This window comes from Gavia stellata, chromosome 10 (assembly GCF_030936135.1).
Source record: "Gavia stellata isolate bGavSte3 chromosome 10, bGavSte3.hap2, whole genome shotgun sequence".
Taxonomy (NCBI): Eukaryota; Metazoa; Chordata; class Aves; order Gaviiformes; family Gaviidae; genus Gavia; species Gavia stellata.
In genome coordinates, this window is record NC_082603.1 from 21,691,209 (window position 1) to 21,716,512 (window position 25,304).

General features: G+C 37.5%; 1 long non-coding RNA gene across 1 annotated transcript in view; it reads left to right on the forward strand.

Moving 5' to 3' along the window:
* Positions 1-2,060: 2,060 nt before the first annotated feature.
* Positions 2,061-25,304, forward strand: part of LOC132317609 (uncharacterized) — a 32,884-nt gene continuing 9,640 nt past the window's right edge. The window contains exon 1 of the long non-coding RNA XR_009484122.1: positions 2,061-2,123. This is a non-coding gene — a long non-coding RNA (uncharacterized LOC132317609). The remainder of the gene's footprint in view (positions 2,124-25,304) is intronic.

A 25,304-nucleotide genomic window follows, 5' to 3' on the forward strand; every position in this document is an offset into this window, starting at 1 on the left:
TTCCACGCCACTTATTTTCTTTTTATCTGACCCTCTTCTGGTGTATTTCATCTGTGAAAATTTTCATGTAGACTCCCCAGAACAGGTACTGGGGAGAGAGGGAAGCAAAAGGGTCCAACTTGACTTAAAACACCTCTAGAAATTGTAAAGGGGGTATGATAGGACAGAAAAATGAAATGTGCCCATGAGAACAGTTGTTTGCATAAAATTCTCAACTGTTACTAAAGCTTCAGTGCAGTTCCTGGGGAAGATGGATATATAAAGCTTCAGGTTAATTTCAGTCATTACCAAGCGTTTTACATCTGCTGTAGAATTCCAAACATATAAAAGGATGTCAATCTAAACCTTTAGACCAAAATAAATAAATAAATAAATAAATAAATAAATAAGGAGCGACTTCAAAGGTTGTCAGTAGGCAAGTTACGGATCTGATTCAGCTTTTAACCCTTAGAGGTATAAGCATGCTTTATCTGCAAAAGAAATGCAAGGTCTGTACTGTGCGACGTTACATTTTAATATTCTACTCTACAGTATAAGGCAATGATAAAAAAGGAGAATGTGATATAATTGTGTATGTAATTTGATGAGAAGCTGTGGGGAACATATTCCTTCTATGCAATTATAGAAAATACTAATGACAAATCATTGACCAAGGACTTTGTAGACAATTAGATTTCCCATTTATAGTTGTACATTTTCTCAAAGGCTCTACCAGTTACTTTTTAGGATCCCCAAATTTTCTTCCTTCTCTAGTATATTTTTAAGGTATAGTTCAGCAAATATACTTGCTTAGAGCTGAAAATAACCAGGGCCTTTAAGAAGTTGGATGGAACTTATTAACAATCTCTATAGCATCCTTTTAAGATGATAATTTATCTCTTTAAGTGTCTTCTGTAAAACCAGCAGAAAAGAGCCTGATGGGAGTAAAAGCCCAGCATTATATACAGCTACAAGTTTTACTGCATCCTATAGATTCTGCTGCAAGGCACACTACAGCGGAGTATCAGGTAACTTATCTTGAAGAGATGTTTGACTGAGTTACTATAGCAATGGCAAGTTTGCAGAGGCAGAGGAAGAAACCACACCAATAGAAAAAAGGAACTGGCTGTAGGAGGACATTGACAATCTTGTTTAGAAAACTATATAGTAAAAACTAGCCTGAAACGAAACAGAAAGGTTCACCCTTTTGAGAGTTTACTGAAAATACATTCAGAGGCCTCAATAACAAAACCACCTGATTTCTTCTCATTTATTTCAGTGTTTCAAGGAATTAAACTGAGTTATGTCAGGTAAACCGGGTGAATCTACAAGGAGAACTGAGTACATAATTTGGAAGTAACTGTATGAAATGCTGCTGCTGACTCACTAAGGACACTTTTGTCCCTGTAAGACATTGGTCATTGGATAAAAGGTGGAAAGGAAGCAGGAAATAACTGTCTGCTGCAACAATATTTTAATCCACTTACTTCCAAAAAATATTCCTCAGAAAGGTCTTTTTCTCCCTTTTTCATATCTCCAGTGGTGAGTCATCTAATCTCATCTCTGTATATTGCTAAACTCCACAGGGAACACCTTCCCAACTTTATCCTGGCCAGAGATTCAGCCAGACAAAAGATCCTTAATGTCTTTCCTTAAGTTCAGCTCTCTTCTCTGAAATCTATTCCCCTCCTCTTTCACAAAATGAAAGAAGTCTTTTTTAGAAATGCTTTTTTTTGTTTCTTTCTTTCTTTTCCTTTTCTTTCTTCTAGGGGGAGGCAGGATGCCTGTATCAAATCTCTCTTTTCTATAAATCAAAATTGCTTCGTGTGGAGCAAGTTGCTGGGAAGAATATATTCCTTTTTCCCTGTCTAAAAAAGATTTTAAAGTTTTACTTTTAAAACTCGTAGATCAAAAATACGTGCTTGTTCTCCCTATGTAACAGTAGTTTACTCAAAAAACTCTGCACTTGAAAGAGTTAATAAAAATTCTAATTACAGGATAAGAATGAAAGGTCAGACTCCACTTACATCATTGTGAAGGGCTTTTATTACACACTGCTATAAAACATATTTCTTTTTTCAGTTGCCATCCTCACAGGGTAACCTGCATACCAATAGGATCTCCAAAATGCCATGAAGCAAAAGGTATTTATCTGCTAAATTCTAAGTACAGTAACCTAACAAATGCCAGAGAAAGGAAGATTGCCCTCTGCACAGTAATACTTGTGTAGATGTCTTCTTTATGCTAACAATGACAAGGCTCCCTAGGTTTGTACTGTACTCCAAAATCAGAATGCATTTTTTTCAGAAAGCAGACTGTATATCAAAGAGAAAACGTGCACATTTTAGGCACTGAAATACTTAATGCAGTGAGCAAGTACTCTTTCCTGAAGTATGCTAACTAACAATATCTAATCCGGAAAGGTAAAATGGAAAATGTATGCTTCAAGTGTTCTTGAAGAAATTAGACAGGATGTGTTTGGGAATATCTATGCCTCTCTCTGTCTTATCTGGTCAACTAAATTTTCATTTTAAACTCTGTCTAAAGCTTCACAGAACTGTTATTTGATTAACTTGGGTGTGTTACATAGTGAGTCTATACAAAAGCAGGGTGGCTCCAAATCTAATCATTGTCATTTCTTAACTCCAGCTGTGCAAGACAATAAACAAGAACTTTACTGTGGGACAAGTGTAAGTCAGAATAATTCTAGTTTTTTCAATATATTACTCTTCAAATCCATTATTTGTGATTTAACACATCCAAAGTTGTTTTATATTTATTTTAATCATTTGCATCCCTAAATTCTGACAACATATTCAAAGAAATATGCATAAATAAATACAAGATTTACTATCTGCTTTCATAAAACCAGTGTGTGCTGTCAGATGCATTAGTTCAATATTTCATGTGATGTATGCTCAAAGTTAGAAAGTAACTAATGAAGTAGTGCCCGACTTTCCTCTTCTTAAGGAGTTTTTTAAGAATCATATCCAAATAGTTGTTTCTGAGTTGCAATTTGTTTGCAAAGCAAGCACTGCCTGTCCAACCTTTCTAAACAATAGATATTAACAGAGAACTGTGAGGGTTCCATTTCACCACTTCTGCTGGCAATTCTATTAACTATATGTTTATCTTGTGGTCTAAATTTATGACAGGCCCATTTGCAGTGAGGCCTGGAGTTTCCTTGTTTACAACACTGCAAAGTAAAAGGTGACCTTTTTTATTTCTGTTTAAAACCTTTCAACAGTTTGTTCTGTTCCAAAGATAGCACCTTAATAAGGTTTCAGGCCAGAAAGCTCTCTTGATATTGTTTTCCTTTGGGGGGGTACAGAGCACTGCATTAACTTACATAGACATTAGAAAACGTTTTTAAAAGAAAATACAAACTTGACTGAAGACTACATTTGTAAATTAGAAAGCTGCTGTGCTAAGATCCTACCTGCCATTATGAAAAGGAAAAGAAAATGGGGCGGGGGGGTAATACATAGCTGGCTAAATAAACAGTAAAACAGCATTTAAACAGTTGCACCTATACACACAAGTAACAAAAGCATCAGGCACCTGGCGCAATTCTGTTAGGACCTAATTCTGACAACAATATGCATCATTATAGTGGGATCTGATAATGAGCAAACACTGGAGGCATTACATGTCTTTAGAAGAATCAGACTTCCTACCTTAGCAAGACTGATAGAAGGTAAGTCCCCCTTTAAAGAAAGTTGTAAGTAAAACCAGGCAGCAGTTGCAGTAAATTGAGTCCTTTCAGTCACTGTATACATGCAGCAGTTCTGCAATAAGGGAAAAATATAATGGGAGGAGCAGCTGTGAACGAGTGACCTCCTGAAGCTGAGTTCTCTTTGTGAATCAAGCACTGGGAGCCAGTGCCTCTGATTTGCATGGATTATCTCCACTTGAACAGATACATTTAAATTAACTGGCACAGGGGCACAGGGATTAAAAAAAAAGAAAAAAAAAAAAAGGAAGAGTAAGTGAGTGAGTGAAGGAGAGAGGGGAGCGGAGGAGACCGAGGGAGAGAGGAGATCGGGGCGCTTGGCTGGATACGCTGCTTGAGGCAGAGCTGTGTCTCAGAAGAGCTACAGCTCCCTCTTCATGTCACAGTTGTAAGATGAGGAAAGCTGTCATTATGGTCGAGTTTAAAACAGATTCCGCCCCCCCGCCCCACTCCCACCAGCTTCTGATGGTCCGTTTGATTAGATTTCTATAAACACTTAATAACTCAGTCTGTCATACAGCTAGGGTTTTATACTGCAAGCCTCAAATTATTATAAATCTGGTAAACCACACTAAATGATTTTAAACACGGAAGTATTTTGAACAGAGTAAATTGTACAAATGGAGATGGGATATTTTCAAGTGTGCCTTGACAGATTTATTATTTGTGAGTGTGCAGGTGTCTTTAAAATAGTTAAGGGAAGGCAGCATTCAAAGCTCTTCTGTTCAGGAGGATCACTAACAGGATGATGGTGTGTGCTCCAGCCAGTATTTTCAACATTATCTAAAATCTATGAAGACAAAAGAGAGACAAAAAATTTGCATTCAACCACTTCAGAATTTCCCCCTTATTACCATAAATACCACAAACATTACCCGTTGCATATTCCTGATTTGATTTAAATGCAGTACTTAAGCTGATTAGAGAAATATGAGAATACGTTCAACCCTCTTGAACCAACATCCAATCCAAGAGGAACCTGAACTAAACTTTGTTTCTTTTGTTTAGAGTACTGCAAATAAGTTATTGTTACACCATGGTATAGAGTTTTGTGAACCTCTATATGTATTCATTCTGCTCAGAAATTAGAACAGAAATCATGAAAAGCAAGTAGAATGGCTTGTCACATGTCCCTTCATCACCAGCTGAAAATAGGAATGGATGCAATTAACATTCTTTGAGAAATATTATTTGGTGAGATTTGGTGGGACAAAGTGTCCTATATTAGCAGTTAAAACAGATGAACTTTGTCTTGTAAGAAGCATGTCTTACTGTAAAATACTGCTTGTTCAGAGATCAACAGATGAAACTGTCTACAAACACAACCAGGGCTAAATTCTGTCTCCAGCTCATTTGCAGATCAAGCTAAGTCCAACATGAGTCTGTTGTGCTACTGTTCGTCATCCATATTTCTGGGGTAAAGCCCAGAAAGGAGTTCTCTTCGTAGGCCAATTGTATGAGGTTCAACAAGGCCAAGTGCCGGGTCCTGCACTTGGGTCACAACCCCATGCAACGCTACAGGCTTGGGGTTGAGTGGCTGGAAAGCTGCCTGGCGGAAAAGAACCTGGGGGTGTTGACTGACAGCCGGCTGAATATGAGTCGGCAGTGTGCCCAGGTGGCCAAGAAGGCCAATGACATCCTGGCCTGTATCAGAAATAGTGTGGCCAGCAGGAGTAGGGAGGTGATCGTGCCCCTGTACTCGGCTCTGGTGAGGCCACATCTCGAATGCTGTGTTCAGTTTTGGGCCCCTCACTCCAAGAAGGACATTGAGGTGCTGGAGCGTGTCCAGAGAAGGGCAACGAAGCTGGTGAGGGGTCTGGAGCACAAGTCTTATGAGGAGCAGCTGAGAGAACTGGGGTTGTTCAGTCTGGAGAAGAGGAGGCTGAGGGGAGACCTTATTTGCTCTCTACAACTACCTGCAAGGGGGTTGCAGAGAGGTGGGTGTTGGTCTCTTCTCCCAAGTGACAGGACAAGAGGAAATGGCCTCAAGTTGTGCCAAGGGAGGTTTAGGCTGGATATTAGGAAAAATTTCTTTACTGAGATTGTGGTAAAGCATTGGAACAGGCTGCCCAGGGAAGTGGTGGAGTCACCCTCACTGGAGGTGTTCAAGGAACGTGTGGACGTGGCATTGTGGGACATGGTTTAGTGGGCATGGTGGTGTTGGGTTGATGGTTGGAATTGTAACACAGATTCCAGAATGATGCTTCTATCTGAACAGAATATATGTAAGTACTATACTCCATCTAGTCATGAGAAATTGCTTCTTGGAAATAATCACATTTACAGTAAAATTTGCTGCAGATAAATGATCACATAGATATTGGACAAAGTAGTGGAGAATATATTTGGATTTTCTAATAAATTCTGTGTGACACAGTTATTGGTGTCTGCCTGAGCCCCATAAATTTCTTCTTCTGAGAAATGCTCTTGGTTCACTGGGGAAGGTTTGGGAGTTTGATTATTTTAGTATGAGAGAGGGAGGATCCTTCAACTAGACTCTGTATGTATGAATATTTACCCAGATAATATTTAACCTGACCGAAATCTCATCCTTTGCTTTGCAGTCTCCAGAACTTTTCAACCCTGTTCTTTGGTCATATCTTACTTGTACGTTGGACCCCAAATTTTATTTCTTATTTTCTCGCTTGTTCTTTTTCCAGTGACCACTCACCAGGTAATAACAGATGAATTTGACTCCAGCAGGGCACTCAGAAGTCGAGCCTCGATATCAAACCTGTATATGATAGCTGTGGAAAGCAGCCTCTTTGTTGATAAATGGGTTTGAAAAAGATGGACTGTGGACCAAATTTGCTCCTATTATTCTGCTCCCTGCAATACACTCCTCAGTCCTGCAGTATGCCAAGCTGGTAATGGCATAACTATTCAGTCCCGCCAACCCGTATGTCACTGGCAGTAGGGAAACCTGGCAAAAGAAGGGAATAGGCAGCGACGAGAGGGATTTTCACCTTAAAAGTACAGGTTAGAGGAAATGACTATATAGGGAATTGAGACAGCCATGGGGGGTACAAGACAAATTGCAGGGACAATATGAACTGGATGCAGAAGCTGTGAGATGTATCTTATTCTCTGGAAAGATATGTATGCCTGAAGTGTCATCTGCTAAAGTTCATGAAGAGAAGACCTTACTAGAGATGTGCCTGGAGGCAATGTTGAATGAAGATGTGGATTTGAGGAAATGGTGTAAGAAAAAGCAAACTGAATGGGCAACGGGGGATTTACATTCACTTGTTGAGTGAGAGGTCGTATAAGAGATAGCTCAGAGGAGACTGGTGAGTCAGGGAAGCCTGCCACAAAAAGAACAAGTGGAACAGTCTGGGAAACAGAGGAAATCTAAAGAATATGCTTGCCATCTGGGAGACTGAAAAAGTACAACAGACAAAAACAAAACAGAAGGTAGAAAGAAAGTGGAAAAGTTAATTCCACCAAAAATTGTAGGAAACTGGGATCCAAAGAGGAGTGAGTATGGTAGAGAAGTTTGTGAGGGGGAGAGAACAAAAGGCAGGATCATCTGTGAATAGAAGGTGAAGTGAACTAAGAGAAAAAATAGTGTCTACATGAACTGGGAGCCTGTGTTAAAGAGAAACAACTGAGTTGTCACTAGATCAATTCCACAGAACAGGATACGAGGTCATTTCCCAAGAAGGAGGATGTGGGATGTGGGTGGAAAAGGAAAAAAGGATTCTGCTAGGAATAGAGAAGAATATTTTTTTTAATTTAACTTTCTTCACAGTGGGAAAATGATGCTATGAAATTCCCGCTGGAATAAATTAAAGAGTATTACACTAAATCAATTCATTTTAGGTAAAGGAAAAATGCCTAAAAAAGTGAAGGCTCCTGGGAATGGTATCTGGCTGAATATCCATGGAAGAAATTGGGACTGAGAGCCACATTGTTAAAAAAAGAACCTTAAGAAATACAAGGAAGCCTTGGCAGATGTTCATGTCATCTTCATGCTTTCTTACTGTACACGACAAGAAGAAAATCTCATCAATGAAAATTGAGCTATGGTTGAGGAAATACTAGTGGATGATCAGGAAAGAGAAGGTAAAATTATATATTGGGACCACAGTACTGAAGTGTACATGCTACCCAAGAAAGATATGAAGAAAGCATAAATAATCTTGAGTAAGTGCCTTCTAATAATCTGATAGATTAAAAAGAAATAAGACAAGATGACACGCATCAAACAGAACACATTTGGGCCAAATTAATGCATATGTTTACCAAGCAGTCAACAGCCAGTAAGAGATGAAACTGTCTTTTTTTCAATAAGCAATACAGATACTATGAGAAAACTGGTCCAAGAACTGATCATGAGTTAAGCTCATTTAAATGAAATGGAACAATCAGTAAAAATAAGGCTTTAGAGCTCAAAGGGCAAATTTTGATAACCTAAAAAGTCTTATTAGTGAAATCAAATAGACTGATCTATTCAAGACCTTGAATGTGGAAGAGCCTTGGAATTACTTTAAATCAAAGGAGCTAAAGCTATGTGGAATGTGTAGCTGATGGAGTGGGGAAAATGCATGGGAAAGTGGTCAAGCTATTCCACGCAAATGAAGAACTCCTTCAAGAAGACATATGCAATGCACAGGAGGAAACAAAAAAGACATATCAGCAGAGACAGATGTGTTTTAGGGGTCAAAATGTAAGGTAAAGCAAAAATTGTTAATAGCCAAACTGAACTACAATTTGGAAGGGATATTGAAACAAACAGCAAAACAATCTTCATGCAGGTAAAATGAGACCAAATAAAACATGGGACTTCAATACAAGCAGGAGTCAACAGAAATAAAGAAAATCTATCTACAATTAAAAACTAAGTGACTACTTTGTGTATGTTTTCAGTAATATTGACCAGAGAGGAAACGGGATAAATAATGGGAAAGAAGTCAGGATGATAGAAATTACCAAACTGGAAGCAAAGCTAAAAGCACAGTGCATTCAGGCCAGTGAGAGATATCAAATAAACTCCATTCCATAGTTCTGACAAGAAAGGGAACATGAAATCCCAAACCTGGTAGGAAGCAGCTCAGACAAGATACTGGCTGACTGGAGAATAGCAAATGTATTATCCATTTCTAAAAGGGAGACCTATGCAGCTACAAACCCATTAGTTTGACCTCAGTTGCTTTAGAAGAAATTTTGAAGGAAAAAATAATTGAAGACAGGGAGGTAAATGGAAAAAGGGGTAACATACAAAAAGGATTTACTAAAGATAGATTGTGCCAAGTGAATTTGTTATCTCTCTTTAATAAGATAACTGATTTTCTAGACAAAGGATTTGTGATACATCTTATCTGTATCTGTGGTGCATATGATACAGCATCACATAGGAAACAGGGGATTAGGAGAAGAGTTGTAAAGTACATAAGAGATTGTCTAATGGATAGATGGCAACAGGTGGTATTGAAAGAAGCAGCACCAAACTGCAGGAAGTTTACTAGCAGGAATCCTCAAAAATCAGTCTTGGGATCAATCTTTTTTTAAGATCCAGTCATAAAGAGAAGAAGTGTGAAATCTACAGTTTCCATTAAGCTAGGAAAAAAAGAAAGGATTGCTGGGGTTTTTTAATTACATAAAATACATGTACCCAAATATTTCATACACACACATAAAATATGGTATTATATTTTTCTACAATAAAAAAAGAAATATTCACGCCATCCACAGGCCTGAGAGTGTGGCCTTTTCTGAAATTCTGTGCACAGTCTTTTGTCACGTGGAGTCAAGAAAATATGCTAAAATGGGAATAACTGCAGAGAGGTGCAACTGCAACTGCTGGCAGACTGGAGAGCCACCACTCAGGGAGGAGAGTGAAATGCTTTGCTGCTTTTGCCTGGCTAAGCAAAAAGCTGAAAGGGGATATGGCTGATGTCTATAAATGTATTCATTAGACACCAGGCTGGAAAACAGCCATATAAAGCTTTAGGACAAGGCTGACAAATGGAAAAGCAGCTCATGCTTAGATAAGAAACACAGAGATGATTCCAACCACCAGAAAAGTAAATTTTCCAGACTCCCAATAGCTGTAGTAGGGGTAAAAAAAACCTAACTGCATTTTAATGGAGAATGATTCTTTCGCTAAAAAAGTCATCTCACCTGGTTGCCTATGCAATTAGAAGACCAGACTCGAGAGATTCCTTGCCTTTTGTTCCCAGTTTCTGTAATATATTCCATTGAACTCAGTGACCTGTCATGTGTCTTCTTCCTCCCCCTTTTTTAGTGCCAATCAGTGTCTTTGGTGTTGCTGAAGAATCGAGCAGATTCAATGGCGTATCTATCATGCTTCAGAATATGCTGTCTGATAGATGCACTGTGCATTCTTCCCACTTCTACCCTTCATTTTGAAACACGTCTGATAAGGAAAGAGTATGTCATAGATATAACAATTATTTTAGCATCCGGTACAGAATCTGTTGGGCCCTCCATCCAAGATAACTAAGAAAAAGTAAAGGAACATTGAAAGGAACAAGATAATCTAGCAGGAAAAGACAAGAGTGCAGTTCACGAGGAAAATACTACTGGAGAAAAAGGGATGAGAAAAGCATATTATCTTTTAGCATGACTGAGATCACAGTGCAAGTCAGGCAAAGTCAGAGTGGAGGATGTAGGAAAGATTAGAGAAAATGGACAAAGAAATTCAAAAACATTTTTTAACTTTACAAGAGGCTTGATTTTGATTCACTTATAAAAGAGGGCCCTTTGATTTATTTAAATCCACGTGAACATCCTTGCTCTGCGATTGTACAAGCTGTTAACAATTCTCTGTTGATTAGACAATGGAAAAGCAGAAAAGACCCAATCATGGTTATAATGGCAGAAAAGCCAAATACATTCTAACAACTGGCTAGCACATTGATAGGACATTGCCATATCCTGGAAGGGAAAGTCCAGCAGATATAACTTAGTTCCTACACAGTCAGATTAATACGCAAAGGCAGAAAAGTTCTTGCTGTTGGTGCTATTTTTGTTTATTCCCATTTCCAATATGGGCAGATGTGAACATCAACAATAACCGAACACATTCAGATAAAATAAGAGCTCCTGGATTTCTCATAACTTATCATAAATGTGTATACAAACTGTAACTAAACTCCAACTATCCAAAATAATCAATAGCAGAAGTTTCTACCTGAAGTACTTCTGGCAGAGCCAGAGCTGATTCATTCCAGAGAGAAGAGCCTATGATCTGGTTTCCTAAAGAGAAAAATAGAAGAAAACAGATCCTTGGTGACCCTCTAAATGAAGCCTTTGCTTGAAGGAGGCCGAGCCAGTCAGATATTTTCTGGCTGAAGAAATTTCATTGAGAAAAGCGGCTTTGTTGAACTGGAGAACTTTTGACAAAGTGTTGTAGATTTCAAGGAAGGCTCTGAGGAAACCTTTGATCCCTTGTAAGTCTTTTTGTAGAGGTGAAGAAATGTGGTGCAGCAGTGGTGCATCTGGCTGCAAGTTTTGGACCCTGTTTTCCCTGTCTCAGGTATGCAACTATGGGCAATATAATCACTGTTCTGCTTCAGGTAAACTCACTCATAATAGCAGAGCTGTTGACAAGAACATAACTTTCATCGAGAAGCTATAGGGTTGGGAAATCATACAGAAAAAAAAAGGTCCTTCAATTAATTTAAATAAACAAACAAACAAACAAACAAACAATCCTCTCTTAATCCTGTGAGGTAGATACCCTGCTTTTCACCTACCTGTAATAAGTCCAAAGGGCTTATTCTGTAGAGGCCTTTATCAGAAAGTCTGTAGGCCCAGGGCAAAGCTAAAAAAGAATCCTACAACAAACCCTGCAATTTCCAAAGTCTTTTCTTTTTTTACCCCAACTTGTACCAAAATCTTCATAAGAGACAAAATGAACCACCTCAGAAACAACCTGTCTTAAGAGCAGCCAGTCTTCAGGTTGCAACCTGGAGACAGCTTTAGTATAACCTGCCAAAGAGATGTTAGGTCACACATGTGGAATACAACCCCAAAATGAGCCACTCAGAAGCTGAGAATCCACATCGCAACAAAAATTTAATTGAAAAAATGTTCCATAGATTTTTCACAAAATATGCAATCTATGAAAAAAGGAAAGTTGGTTTCTTATGAGAAGCTGTTTCATTGGAACATTCCTGTATGACTTTAATTCTTCTGTATGCTTGCAGATATGTATGAGTTTTTTCTCAATTTGGAGAGAATCTCTGAAGTAGTTTCATGATTTATATAAAAAAATGGAAGAATGGATGCTCTGAATAGTTTGAGGTTTACCTATGATGTCTGTAGGTGATCAAATTGCTAGTTCATCCTTTCAAACCCCACATAAAGAAATGGTAGAAAATGCATTTTAAACATATTTAGTAACAGAAGAAAGAGGAATAAAATGAACATTCCAGAGAACATTGCAACTTTTACTGGTATTTTGCTTGTAATGACAGCTTTCCCACACTTTATACAAAGTACAGAGTGCCTATTAGGCCAAAATGTGGCAGATAATCTTTATAGAAGAAGGGTGAAATTTAAATCCAAACTCTAAGACTGTATAGTGTAATGAGCAATAGACAAGGTACGCATTTAATTCCGTTAAGTGAAATGTATTTCATTAACAAAAGTGTTAGGAGAATTAAAACCTCACACTAAAGGAATGTGAAAACCATCAGTGGCAGCTAAAAAGCTGCTACAATATGGCACATATTGCAGAACAACTGAGACTGATGTGGGATTAAATACATATGAAATGAATAAAAAAAAAACCTGACAAAATTGTTGCAAAATTTGAATGCTAATTTATGGCACCTACTGAAAGAAGCAGGACAGCAGATCATCTGCATATAAATGGCCTCAACACATTTCTCTGTGCCAGTCTGTTACCCCACTCAAAAGGAAACAAAACACATTTTTTAACCAGACTAAGGCAAGAAATAGTCAAACAGGAGATTAATTTAGTTTCATTAGTTAAAGAACAGGAATAATAGTATTAACATTTTTTTAAATGTAGTCTAGTAAAATTAAGAAATGGTTGAAAAAGGGGTATGGAAGAGAGGAGGCAAGAAAAGAAAGGAAAGCAGAAGAAATAGTATAAAATAACACAATATACCTCCATATTAAATACAGAATGCCTTCACATAGATACTGTGTTATGCATAATTATGCTAACTGACCCTCTGAATTTATCATGAAAAACAGTCTTATATCTTGTGAGGCTCTGAGCATCATAAAGGACTCTGAGGAACATCACATAGGGAAACAAAAAACTACCATAAATACCAGGTGACAGAATAAGGTAGCATACCATAGACTTCCAAATACCAGTATGTAACAACTCCACCCATAAACATCACAATTACAGAGGAAAAAAAGGCAATATGGGAAAATTTATTCTATTAATAGTTGTGTTCTTATTCACTTTCCAATAATTTTTTTTTTAGGAAATTGAAAACAAATATTACAAAAATCTATGGAAACTAAACATGCATATGTTTCAAAATCATTTGAAACAAAAAAAATTTTAGATTTTGATTTTCTTTTTGTAAAACTATTCTGTCTTTATTATCCACCTCAGAGAGCCAGCTACTTCTGGCAACAACAATTATGTTAAATTTCTAAAGATCCTGACGTTTTGCTTTTTTAAAATATATAAGTGAAAACTTGTATGTGGATAAACGAGTTCTGCAAGAATTGAAAAACCCGCATGTACGTTGATGAATAATAAATACAAAATCTAAGACATTTGATTTGTTTAATGTGGGATTCTGTTTTAACAAGATTAGCACAAATTTCACAAACCCTTTATTTTAGAAGATTTAACTACTAGTATTCAAGATTATGTATCAGAATTCACAGTAAGTTCTTTAAAACTGTAGTCTTCACATCTGATTACATGGTTTGATAGTACAGTATGACGTTCTGTACAGCTTTATCACATCTTTTTTTTTTGAGTGACCAGCTGAAACAAATCACATCTGCTGAACCCCGTGAAAGAAAGGGATTTGTGAGTATCCGTGTAAGCGTACCTGTATTTTCAAAGCTACTTGGGGCTTCTTCCACTTGTGTCTTATGAATGTAATGTCATCAAACAAGACAAAAGAGTCAGTCTATTGTCATTATAAAAGATCAAGTGTCTCTTCTCTCTGTAAATACAGTATTAGCGTTTTTGCCTTTAATTGTTGGAATGGCTCAAGGGGTGAGCTGGATATCTGATAATTCCCTCATACCCTTTTTGAATGGCAGTGAAATCTAAATCATCCTCCCTGTGTTTTTGCCTCCTTACTTGTGCCAGGGCTTCCCCCCACATGTTCCACTGTAAGCCCTTTTACCTCTCCTCCCTGCTGCAAGTTCTGCACCTCACTCTGTCTCCCCAGAGCACCAGGTCCTCTCGCAGAGGCTGCTCACTGCCCTTTCTAGATCTGCAGCTTAGGATTCCGTAATGACTTCACCGTTTCTAACCTTTGTCTTTGCAATTGGAAAAAGAGTTTCTCTTAACATGACAGAGAGGCGTTTTCAGTGACTGATTCACTTGGAGATTTTTGGTATTTTCCTGGCATTAGTTCATGTTGGTTTTTTTCCTGTTTGACTACCCCCCCCCCCCAACAGACTCTGTTGGTTTTGGTCCATGCAGTGCAACAGAAGATTAGTCAAGTGAATGCAATAGTGTTTGTACCAACATCATACAGCAATCTACTCTCTTTTCCCCAATTACCAATGCAGTATTTTAATATACGAAATGTTCATTTCGCAAGTACCATTTTGAGATTTGCTATTTAATTTCAGGAACAGTATCATAATCAAGTATATTAAATAACACTCAACTGAGAATGTTCCCATTTCATACCTTGATTCCTGAAAGGTTTAGGCTATTCTTTAGTTTCCTATTTTCTGTTTCTAGTAATTTCAATGTAACTGTACAGAGTACATAAAATTAAGCATATATATTTATTTCATGGGATTAAGGCCGAAGATCTGAATAAAGAAATGTGTTTTTAAAGACTAGGAATTTTAAGGCGCTTGCTAATCCTGGAGCATATTAATAAAACCCAGCATTAAATACTTAATTTAGATACAAAACTGGGAGCCTTGTCTTTCTAACTATCTCTATATTGAAAAGGGAGAGAGAGAAAGAGCCATTGCTTCAAGGAGCAATCCAGGTCGCCTAAGGTAGGCAGGACCCCCAAACCCCCATTTTACCTTTAAACTGAGGTTCCACCTGTGAAGCACCAACAGCAAGTTTCCAGAGGAGATGGATTAATTAAATGGATCTGTGGCCTTTTATTCCAGGTGAGTATTGGGAGCAGTGCTGGGATTGCAGTGTCAAAGATGAACACATTTATTTTGAGATCTTTTTCACAAGCAGCTAATGGATGTCGATACACATTTGCTGTTACAAATAATGGCAATTTGGTGTCTACGCTGACGTTGTTTTGAGAATCTCATCCCAGGAGTTTTGAATGGAAAATCTAGCTGCTTTTTTTTTTTTTTTTTTTTTTTTGTCCAGGGACTCCTGTTTCCTAAGTTATTTTTATTATTTACTCTCACTTCTTGTTTCAGCAATCCAAATCCTCTTCTCCCTTTCAGAAGTGAATGAAAACAGTTTAGGCACACATGAATTTTAGCACCTGGATGAATTAAGTCTTTCAGTTCTCTGGCTGCCTTCAGGAAGCTCTTTTTCATTAAACGCAATTTGCATACTATGAAACTGTGCTCCCTATAAGTCTTGAAGCTGATTTGAAACAAGGCTGACGGGCAAAAATCAACGAAACTACTAGAGAAGAGCTAATAAGGTCAAACAAATCAGTAAATCAGTTTTTAAAGAAATCTTTCTGGGTTAGTTTTCTGTTTGCTCAGGAATTCAGGCAATCCTATTCTTCATGCAAGTCTTACTTCTTAATTCATCACATTTATTTTTGCAGAGAAGCAATATTGAAGATTGCATTTAAGAAACCACTTTAGCCTTTTCCACTGGGTTATGTAATGCAAAGAAATTACTCCATGAGAGTGTAGAGCTTACCCACCTTTTCGTTACTGTGTCAGTCTCTCCATGACTCTGTTGTATGCTTTGTCTTGTTATCAATATTCATGGTTTTATTACAGTACCAGCACTTTATTCAGCAGATCTGATTTACGCAGACATCTCATCTCCTTGCAAAACCCTGGGAAGGAGTGAGCAGGACTATGTTCGTTTGTTCTCATCTAGAACCCTTAGATCTATTTATCAGTGCAAATACAATTTGGATTATTTTGGGTCGGACTGTCAAACGTGCTGTCTCTTATGACAGTACTGAGTAACTGGAAGAAGCTGAGGACGGGGTCAGTCATGTCACGTCTAGGTGCTGTTTCAAGCTATGGAGAGAGAGCATAGGCTGCAGAGTAGAGCTCTCTCCTCTGCCAGTCCTGGCTCAGGCTGAAATGACCCAGCTCTGCTTCTTTCCCTTCTCTGTATCTGTAAGCAAGCCTTTGCTACTTCAGTGGGTTTAGCTCCAAAACTCACTGTGCAGGAACAGTATTAATTTGTGAAGATCTGTCCTATTGAGTGTACCAGGCAAGCTTTTTAAAAATTTTCTCTCGGAGGAATGGTAGCTGTGAACATCAACTGATATGGGATGGCTGGGAAAGGAGAGGAACATTTCAATTCGTGGAGATGGGAAATAAGTTTATTGCTAGCATTTTCCTTTATGATGACAGGGACTACTTCAAGCTGATGACAGTTAGAGGCAGCTGGGTTCCGCTTTTGCAAAAAGAAAGCATTGTGGGGAATATAAATATCGCCTGCCCCAAAACAAACACTGAGAGACAGAGGCATGCACATGCACTCTGCTTCCATTCAGCCTTTGTGCGTAGCATAAGTCTATGTCCTACCCTCCAAAAGACCTCTAAGGCCCGTTTTGTGTTTAGTGGGCACGATCGCATGAACAAAAATTGTTACATGTGCATGGGGGGGAGGGGGCGGAAAGAAAAAGGGCATCAAAAAACCAAAAAATGAGCCAAACGCAACTTTTCACAGATCTAGCCAAAAACACTAAGGCTGGCTCTGGCAGTGGGCTAAACTCAATATTTGAACTATTCCAAGTATTTCCTAGGGTAATTATGGAGAAATACAAGGAAATACTGTATTTAGAGCCAGATATGCTAGGAGGTAATGAGTGCTTCCTTTGAAGCTGGTTTGAGCTTAGGGCACTCAGCACCTCGCAGGATCTGGCCTGTGCTGAGAGCTTATTCATCTTCAATCACGCTGACATGACTGTATATGACAGACAGAGAGACGGAAAGAAAAATCCATGTCATATAAAGACAGCTCTGTTGACTTCAATAGTATGTTACACATCTGAATCAGGCTGAATTTGTTCTTGTAACTATAAAGATAGATTGTATTTAAAGAAAACAGATTACTGAAAATCAAGTAGAAAACGGAACAAAAATATTTGTTATAATTAAGAAATAAAATTATTCTTTTGTCAAAAATAGAAAGAAATTCAATAATATTTTTCTGCATTTGCTTTTACGAGAGCAAAATGAAATAAAAATAGTTTTTATTGTAGTTGTTTATGATGAAAAAACATTAAATGATTTTTTCATCTGGCATTTAATGACAGTGAAGACTGAAATGGCTTGGAATTTTATTTACAGCAGATTTCTGTCATATTCTTTGCCACGTAATTTTAGACTGATACAAAGGTATTCATCTGTGTTCAGCACCCCTGAAAAAGGCATTAAAGTGAGGCAAATTCCCTCTCCTTCTCTTTCAGTAGAAGTACACTGCATGGAGAAGAATTATGTAATTTACAATATGAACAAATGCTATCAGCTTTCTCCTATGTATACTGCAAATTGTTCTCTCAGAGATGTACTACATTTTAACATTTTCGCAAACTCAGTTACTCTTTTCTGGCCAGAGTCTTGTACATCTCATTTGATGAGAAATACATTCATTCTCATGAATATCATGTAAAATTCATTAACGTCTTCATGCAATTGCTGTCAGTGGTGTTAGAACCTGACACAAAATGAGTAACAGTAAATGGGAATCTGAAGAGTGGTTTTCATCAGGTTTTTGGTGTCGATATGAAAGTGTAAATTAATAATATAGTTAATAAAATATAACTTAAAATGCAATAATATCAGGAAGTTTATTATTAATATTAGGTAAGTTTATATAAACACATTGTTTGGATATGTATTGTAATACAAACATTATGTATGTATAGTCTTCATATAACACTTTTCTTTAGAATTTCTCAAACTTTAGAATTTCTCAAAAAACTAGCTTTAATTTCATTATTCCTATTCTACAGACAGGGAAATTTGGTATTTAGAAAAGGCCTCACCTTGTATTCTGTGCACATCTCAAATTACTATACTCCATGTAGGATTCTGGAAATGATTTAGCATCATGACTAAATTAAACAAATTTAAACAACAAAAAAATTGGTATCTGTTCCCATAATCTTATTAGTTAAGTGAATTGCAGAGAAAATTCAGCAGCAGGGTTGGGGACCTTTAATCTACATAATCCTCTTTCCATCAAGAAGCCTCTCACATTCTTGCAATTCTCAAAAGAAACATTTCATTGCTATCACTGGTCAAATACTTTATTTTACAAAGTTTTTTTTTACAGCTTTCTGGCTACCTTATTGGTCTGAGTTCAGAGGAGTTGAAAACTCATCGATTAAATAGTTTGAAACACTGAAATAATTTGAGAGTTCTTGATTTTAATGCACTCTTTCCAGACGAGGAAATGAGTCACTAAGTATACATTCTGCTGTGTCTAAATCAGAATGTCAAAATATATACATACTTACCTAGGATTTGCTATGAACAGAAGTTGACTTAACACATTACAAGCCAACATTAACTGTGAGAGGGCACTGGGAAGAATTGACTACCCACTTACGGGGCCCAAAGCATCTGTTATCATGACCTATTCCTTTGCTCTCAGTAGTGTGCCGGCATACAGCAGCCTTGTAGTGAATGTAGAGGTGCAGATGGCAACTCAGTGGTGTAATTTATTTTATTTTATTTTATTCTTTGGTTAAATTCCCCCCATTTTCCAATTCCTTTTCCCAAAGAAAACACGTTGTATTTAAAGATCATCCACTAACAGAGTTATACCTCTCTCTACCAGTAAACACAAGATTCGGATATATTTTGTGAGTCCACCCTGACAGCTGAAGCCACAACAGTCACTTGGTGTGACCCTCTTTTCTTTAAAAAAAGAAAAAAAAATGTCGTAAGCTTTTGTATTAATATAAACACATGGATAATGCATAAATATGGTCACAAGCTCTGATACATATGTCTATGTTGTGAAATGGAAGACTGTATTGCCTTGTGCTCATTAGGACAGGCTCATGGCTCATTCAAAAGAGCGTGTTTGACATCGCAAGCCAGTTAAGTCTCCGGCTGTACAAGGTAAGAACGATAAACTTAAAATGTCTAGGTCTCAACCTGCAGCAAGCCCTCTCCTCCAGCTGCACGACTGCCTCACCATTCTTAATGACAGAGTTACAGTGGTAGATCCGGTTGTGAGGTTTGGTGATAGTTATGCTGGTATAACTACCAATGGAAACTGTCACCTTATCCATTGGAAACTGTCACCTTATCCATTGGAAACCATTATTTTGCAACAAGGGTGGAATCAGCCCCAGTTGATATAAGCAAAAAAGGTACTCTTCTTGCAGAAAAAATTATTGGGGAATAATATGTATTAAATACTAGTTTAAACGCATGCCTTCAGTTTGTGAACTGATGCAACTTTCTTGTGTAAACATATCCAGGATGACAATACTGTGACTATAACCAATGGGGACTGTTACTATAACCAGTGGGGAAAGTACTACCTTTCTCCTGCATGTATGAGCAAATTGAAGTGATGTTCAGGATGCTGTTTATACAGAGGGATGTGCGAAAAGTACTTGGAAAATAAACACATTAACGTGAGACCTTTTTAGGCATGTGAATACCAATGGAAGTTAGGAAACAGAAGCAAAGGGCCATGGGCTGTATTTAATGTAGGCTATAAAAAATTTTCAGTGATAGATGTTGGGTAGTCCGTCCTAATAAACTGATTTTTTGTTTACTTCTGATGAATTCAACCAAGATTGGAAATGAGTTGAAATCTTTCCACTGTTTTATGTCATCTTCTGAAAGTCAGTTTAAGAAAAAATTATTAAAATACCAAAGCTAAAACAAAATGAATAGATTTAATGGCTTTCTAACCGCAATGGAGAAGAAAACCTAACTCATTGTTACTCTATCCAAAACATTTTAAAAGTACAAGCAAGGAATGCATCTCTATCATCTGAGTTTAATACAAAATCATGTTCCTCTCCTGTCACACACAGAATTTGTTATAGATTTTATCTGCAATAAAAGCTATGTCAGTAGTGCCACATAATACATTTGTAAAGGTTAGAGATATTTTAACCCACATCTGTGACCAGAATTTTAATGACAAGCATATCCTCTGAAGCAGTAAAGAGAGGAAAACTCTTCTGTAGATATTAATGCAAATCATGTAGAACAATGCCTACACAACATTGCAATAGGGTCATTGTGAATCATGTCCTTGAAATTACAAATATGTGACATAAGTAAAAATATATTATTACAAATTCTGTCAAACTCCTGTCCTTGTCAGGGGTTTCTGCTTTTGCAATCCAGAGAGATTAAACCATTTTATTGCTTAAACTGTCACGAAGACCTGCAAAACAGAACAGCAGAATAACTTTAATGACTTTCTTTTTGAAATATGCATTCTTACAAACGATGCATAATGAACAGTGAATTCACAGATGTATTGTTTCTGTCCATTTGTATTTCCTGTTCAAAAAATTCATTTATTTCCACCTTGAACTTTGCTAATTAGGGGAAAAAATTAGGGAAGCAAAAACCCCATCAATAGCAGTTTTGTTCATGTCCAAGGGCTTGAAGGATCAAGTTTTATATTTGAAACTGGAAAGAGTTTAACACGGGAAATTAAAATTTTGACCTAGAAAGGTGGAACTTCCCCTTTAATCAGTCTCTCTATTGGTAAAACTTTTCCATGGGACTACAATGTTAGGTTTAATTGTTCTTGATTCTTTTAGTTGGTTTGAGATGATGAAATTTCTGCAAGATGCAGCTCAGCAATGCCTCCTTAGGAAAAAAAACCACCATAGCTTAAATGAAAAGGAGGTCTATCATATGGGTTCCACTGAGAAAATGGAATTGATGATATGAACTTGTTTTACTTAGGTAGAGCAAGAGATGCAGCTAGGACTGTTTCCCTGCTTGAAAAAAAGATACATATCCAAAATAAACTCTCTGGTAGAGAGTGGTCTCTGACCATAACTACTCATACTACTTAAGGCTTATTTTGGCATCTGATCATCTTTATTGGAACTGCAAGACTCGTTTCGGGTAAATGATAATTTAATTAGTGGGCTCCATACAAAGTTTCAACTTTTACCTTTTCCCCTTAAAACAAGTTTCTAGAAAGCATAAGCAAAAGTCTTGTTTTGATTAACCTTTTATCTTCAAGACTTAGATCAGTATCAGGACACTTTTTTTTCTCTTTTCATTCATAATCCGTTTTAGAAAATACTGTTGATGTCTGCAGCATTACTGAACCTCCACGTTACATTTTGTAACTATCCATAAGATTTGTGCAGCATAAAGCAAAACTGTTTGCTTTTAGGGGACATCTGCTATAAATAAAATGATACCATAAATTTTCCAAGACAGCCATCACCTACGTAGTTGTTACAGAGGCAAAAAGTTTTGGCTTCCCAGAGCAGGTTCCTTTTCGGCCTCTTGCCAGGGAGGTCAACAGCATTTACTTTTGTGCTTTTTCTAGGTACCCTCCCCCACTGTAATGAAATTAGCATGTAATGCTTTCAACGCCTGCACATATCAGCTTTCACTCTTTGGGGAAACATGTGAACATCATTAAAACATAGTTTCTCCCTCTCTTTTAAAAAATATTTCCTTAATAAACTTTATGAAATTCAAACGCAGGGAGTTCAGTCCGATGCTGTCTTTAATAAAGTGGCATCTGCTAATGCTGGTAAATGTAAGCATCTGTTATCATTTCTGGTAGGAACCCCTGTCTTCATGAGCAGGAGATCTCAACACGGACATAATATTTACTAAAACGGTGCCATCTCTGGAGCCTGATTAGGTATGTGCTCTATTCTTAGGAGCATTGTTCAAATCTGTTCATCCTTTGCTTTGCAAAGTAAAAGAAATGAAAGGAATTTTTAATTATACAGTTGCTGCCACTTACTTCTGATATTAAATGCTACACTGTGCCATAAGGAAGGCCATGCATAGCTCTTGTCTCCTGAGAAGATTCACAGCACAGCTGGGGAGTGGGGTTGCCATTGATCTCCTTTTAAAGCACGCTCTTCTCTGTAGTGGTTTGCTCTATAAGCTTGTTAAGAGAGGAATGAATTAGGAATGAACTGATAACTTGTTCACCTCAGAGTGGCAAGAATTATGTTCTTGCATTCTTTGAAAAGTTCATGGGCAGCATCTAGTCAGGTTCCCTGTGTGCCTTTTCTTCATGAGGCTCTCAAATATCTGAACTGTGGTAGGCCTTGGCATTTTTACAGTGTAGTTACCTTTCGGTATGTAAAGAGCAAAGGTGCTTTTCAAGTCGAGCAGGATACGAAGGCTCCTTCTCTGGCAAGATAACCTCAAATGGTTTTGCAGCTGGCTGAGACTGAAGTAAGTGCTTTAGATGAATGAGTCAAAATGACATGTTTGGGGATGAAATAAGGTGCTAGTCACATGTTTTTGAAACAGCAGCCATGGCAAGTGCTTGAAATACAGCTTTTTCTACTCAATTTCTGTAGGGTGAGCTAGTTACGCTTCTGAGCTAGTTACACTTCTGAGTTGTTGGTTTTGCTATCAAAATCCTTTATTGCTATTAGATAATGACATTAAAGTAGGTTAGAAACTGTACCAGCAACCCAAGCTGTGAACAGTTATGAATCAATTCTCACCCCAAAATGAGTGCAAGAGCATTTCTTTTTTAGAGTGAAATTTGGGATTCCTATATAGGCATGTGACCACTACAGCAGGGATGATAAGGGAAGCACCAAATATGCTGGGACTTGTGGTATCTCAGCGTGAGGTGATAACACAGAAATAATAGTGTTCCATGCGGGACTCCCTTGCTTTTTGTCACTGGAGAAATATATCATGCTAGCAATGAACAGGCAACACGTCTTTATTCTGTTTTACCTTTTTATTCTATAGTACCTTATTTGTGCTTTGGTACAAAAGGAATTCTAAAACTGCATGTTGCAGGTGGATATGGCATACAAAAAGTTGCATGCTTAATAGTACCTCCCCGATGAGAGTTTACTCTTTAGGCATCTCTGGTATCTGTTTTGTAAGGTACAGCTGTCCAGGACACCTGGGGAGACATAGATAAGATAAAATGAATATGGTTTAATTAGGCTGCAACTTTATTTACTTATCTCATTTTGGAACTACTGATAAAGGATTGTAAATGCTAATACTTTATTTAATTATTTTCATTAGTTAAAGCCTGTTATGTGTCCTCTGTTCTTCCACAACGTTCCTCCTGAATGGAAGGAATTGGGAGGCATGGAGAAATAGAGGCAATTCTAAAGAAACTGGGAATTCCCAAATGCTAGAACCACACCAAGAAGTCCTTCACTATGCAAGGGGTGGAGAGGCTGAAGTACAAGGACAGCTATTTCCTTTCTATAGGAGAGAAAACTTATTTTTGATCTGTGAAAAACATGCATTTCCCATTGCATTTCAGGCCCCAAGTTCTCTGTAGATTTTTGTTTTCTTTTTAGTTTTTCTTCAGAGGAAACTTGGTTCAGATTTATTGCATTCTTTTCCAGTAATAAGATGTTTTTCAATGAAATATTCTAATTTAATGCCTTTTTGTTCAAATACATGATTTTAAGCATATTCTTTTCAGCCTGAACTATAGACAAAACTGAAAAAGCACCTTTCGTGTTAGACTGTGGAATGATACTAGTTTTGAGACAGTGGCAAATTCTTAATTGTGCAAGTTTATATTCTGATCTTGGAAGGACTGATTACTTACACGTATGCTTAATGTTCAAATTATTCACATACTTGCATGCACTTTCATAGAATACAGGAATTGTCATCTAATACAGCCGATATTTTTGAGCCATTTATTAGGAAAAAAAAAAAAGGAAGAAATATGAAGACAAAGGAGAAGCAATTTTTAACTAGATGCTGCAAGTAATCTGTTTCTCAACCAACCCAAACCTTGCAAATCTTGAATCTTTACCACCATTCAGATCAGCAGAGCTTTTAACAGTTGTAGGGTTAGTAAGAATAATGACGTGAATGATGGAAAGACATGGACCTGTTGGAACGGGTCCAGAAGAGGGCCACAAAAATGATCAGAGGGATGGCACACCTCTCCTACGAAGAAAGGCTGAGAGAGTTGGGGTTGTTCAGCCTGGAGAGGAGAAGGCTCTGGGAAGACCTTATTGTGTCCTTTAAATACTTAAAGGGGACTTACCAGAAAGATGGGGACAAACTTTTTAGTAGGGCCTGTTGCGATAGGACAAGGAGTAATGGTTTTAAACTGAAAGAGGGGAGATTCGGACTAGATATAAGGAAGACATTTTTTACGATGAGGGTGGTGAAACACTGGAACAGATTGCCCAGAGAGGTGGTAGGTGCCCCATCCCTGGAAACATTCAAGGTCAGGTTGGACAGGGCTCTGAGCAACCTTATCTAGTTGAAGATGTCCCTGCTCAATGCAGGAGGGGTTTGACTGGGTGACCTTTAAAGGCCCCTTCCAACCCAAACTATTCTATGCTTCTATGAATATTTTAAGGCACAACTGAGAATTAAAAATAAATAACAACATTGCTTGTTGCTGACAGTGACTATCCAGCATGCAATAGCCCACCTGTACTTTAATGTTTATAAAATATTACTACCATTATTTTTTAAATATACATTTCTCCTTTCTGTTTTTGTAACTACTTTATATCTGTGTCTTGTCCTGTATATAGAATGTTAGAATATATTTTACATACAAACTACTGTGTGCTCAGTCTCATCATTAGGGGTTTTTTTCCCTTCAGATTTTATTTCCTATTGGCATAGGTGATTTAGGATCAGCAAAACCAAACCTTGTTCTTGGGACACTGGCCTTGCTTTGAGGTGTTAAACTAGTAACCCAGTCAATGAATGACTCTGACATACCAATAAAGCATTTCTTACAGCTACTTTATGTATTTCACAGATCCTTATGTTTAAAAATGTTATTCTTCTTTTATGAGTTATATTTTGATTTTATAACAATAAAATGTGTTATTTTCTTTAGCTGATTTTCCATTATGAAACCTCTCAACTTTTAGCACATTGCAGCTGTATTAGTATCTTCAAGAGAACATGAGCAAATTCTGTATCTAACTACTGAATTTCAAGGAGAACTGAGCATCAGTCATGAGCATCAGCCTTACGACATCCTGTTCCAATTTTCTGCATCTCTCTCTCCATCTCTTCTAGCAGAAAATGGGGACAGTCTTAGGGGAGACCACTAGACTGTCTTCTAGAGGGTTCCCCTTTGCAGGGTAGGTTA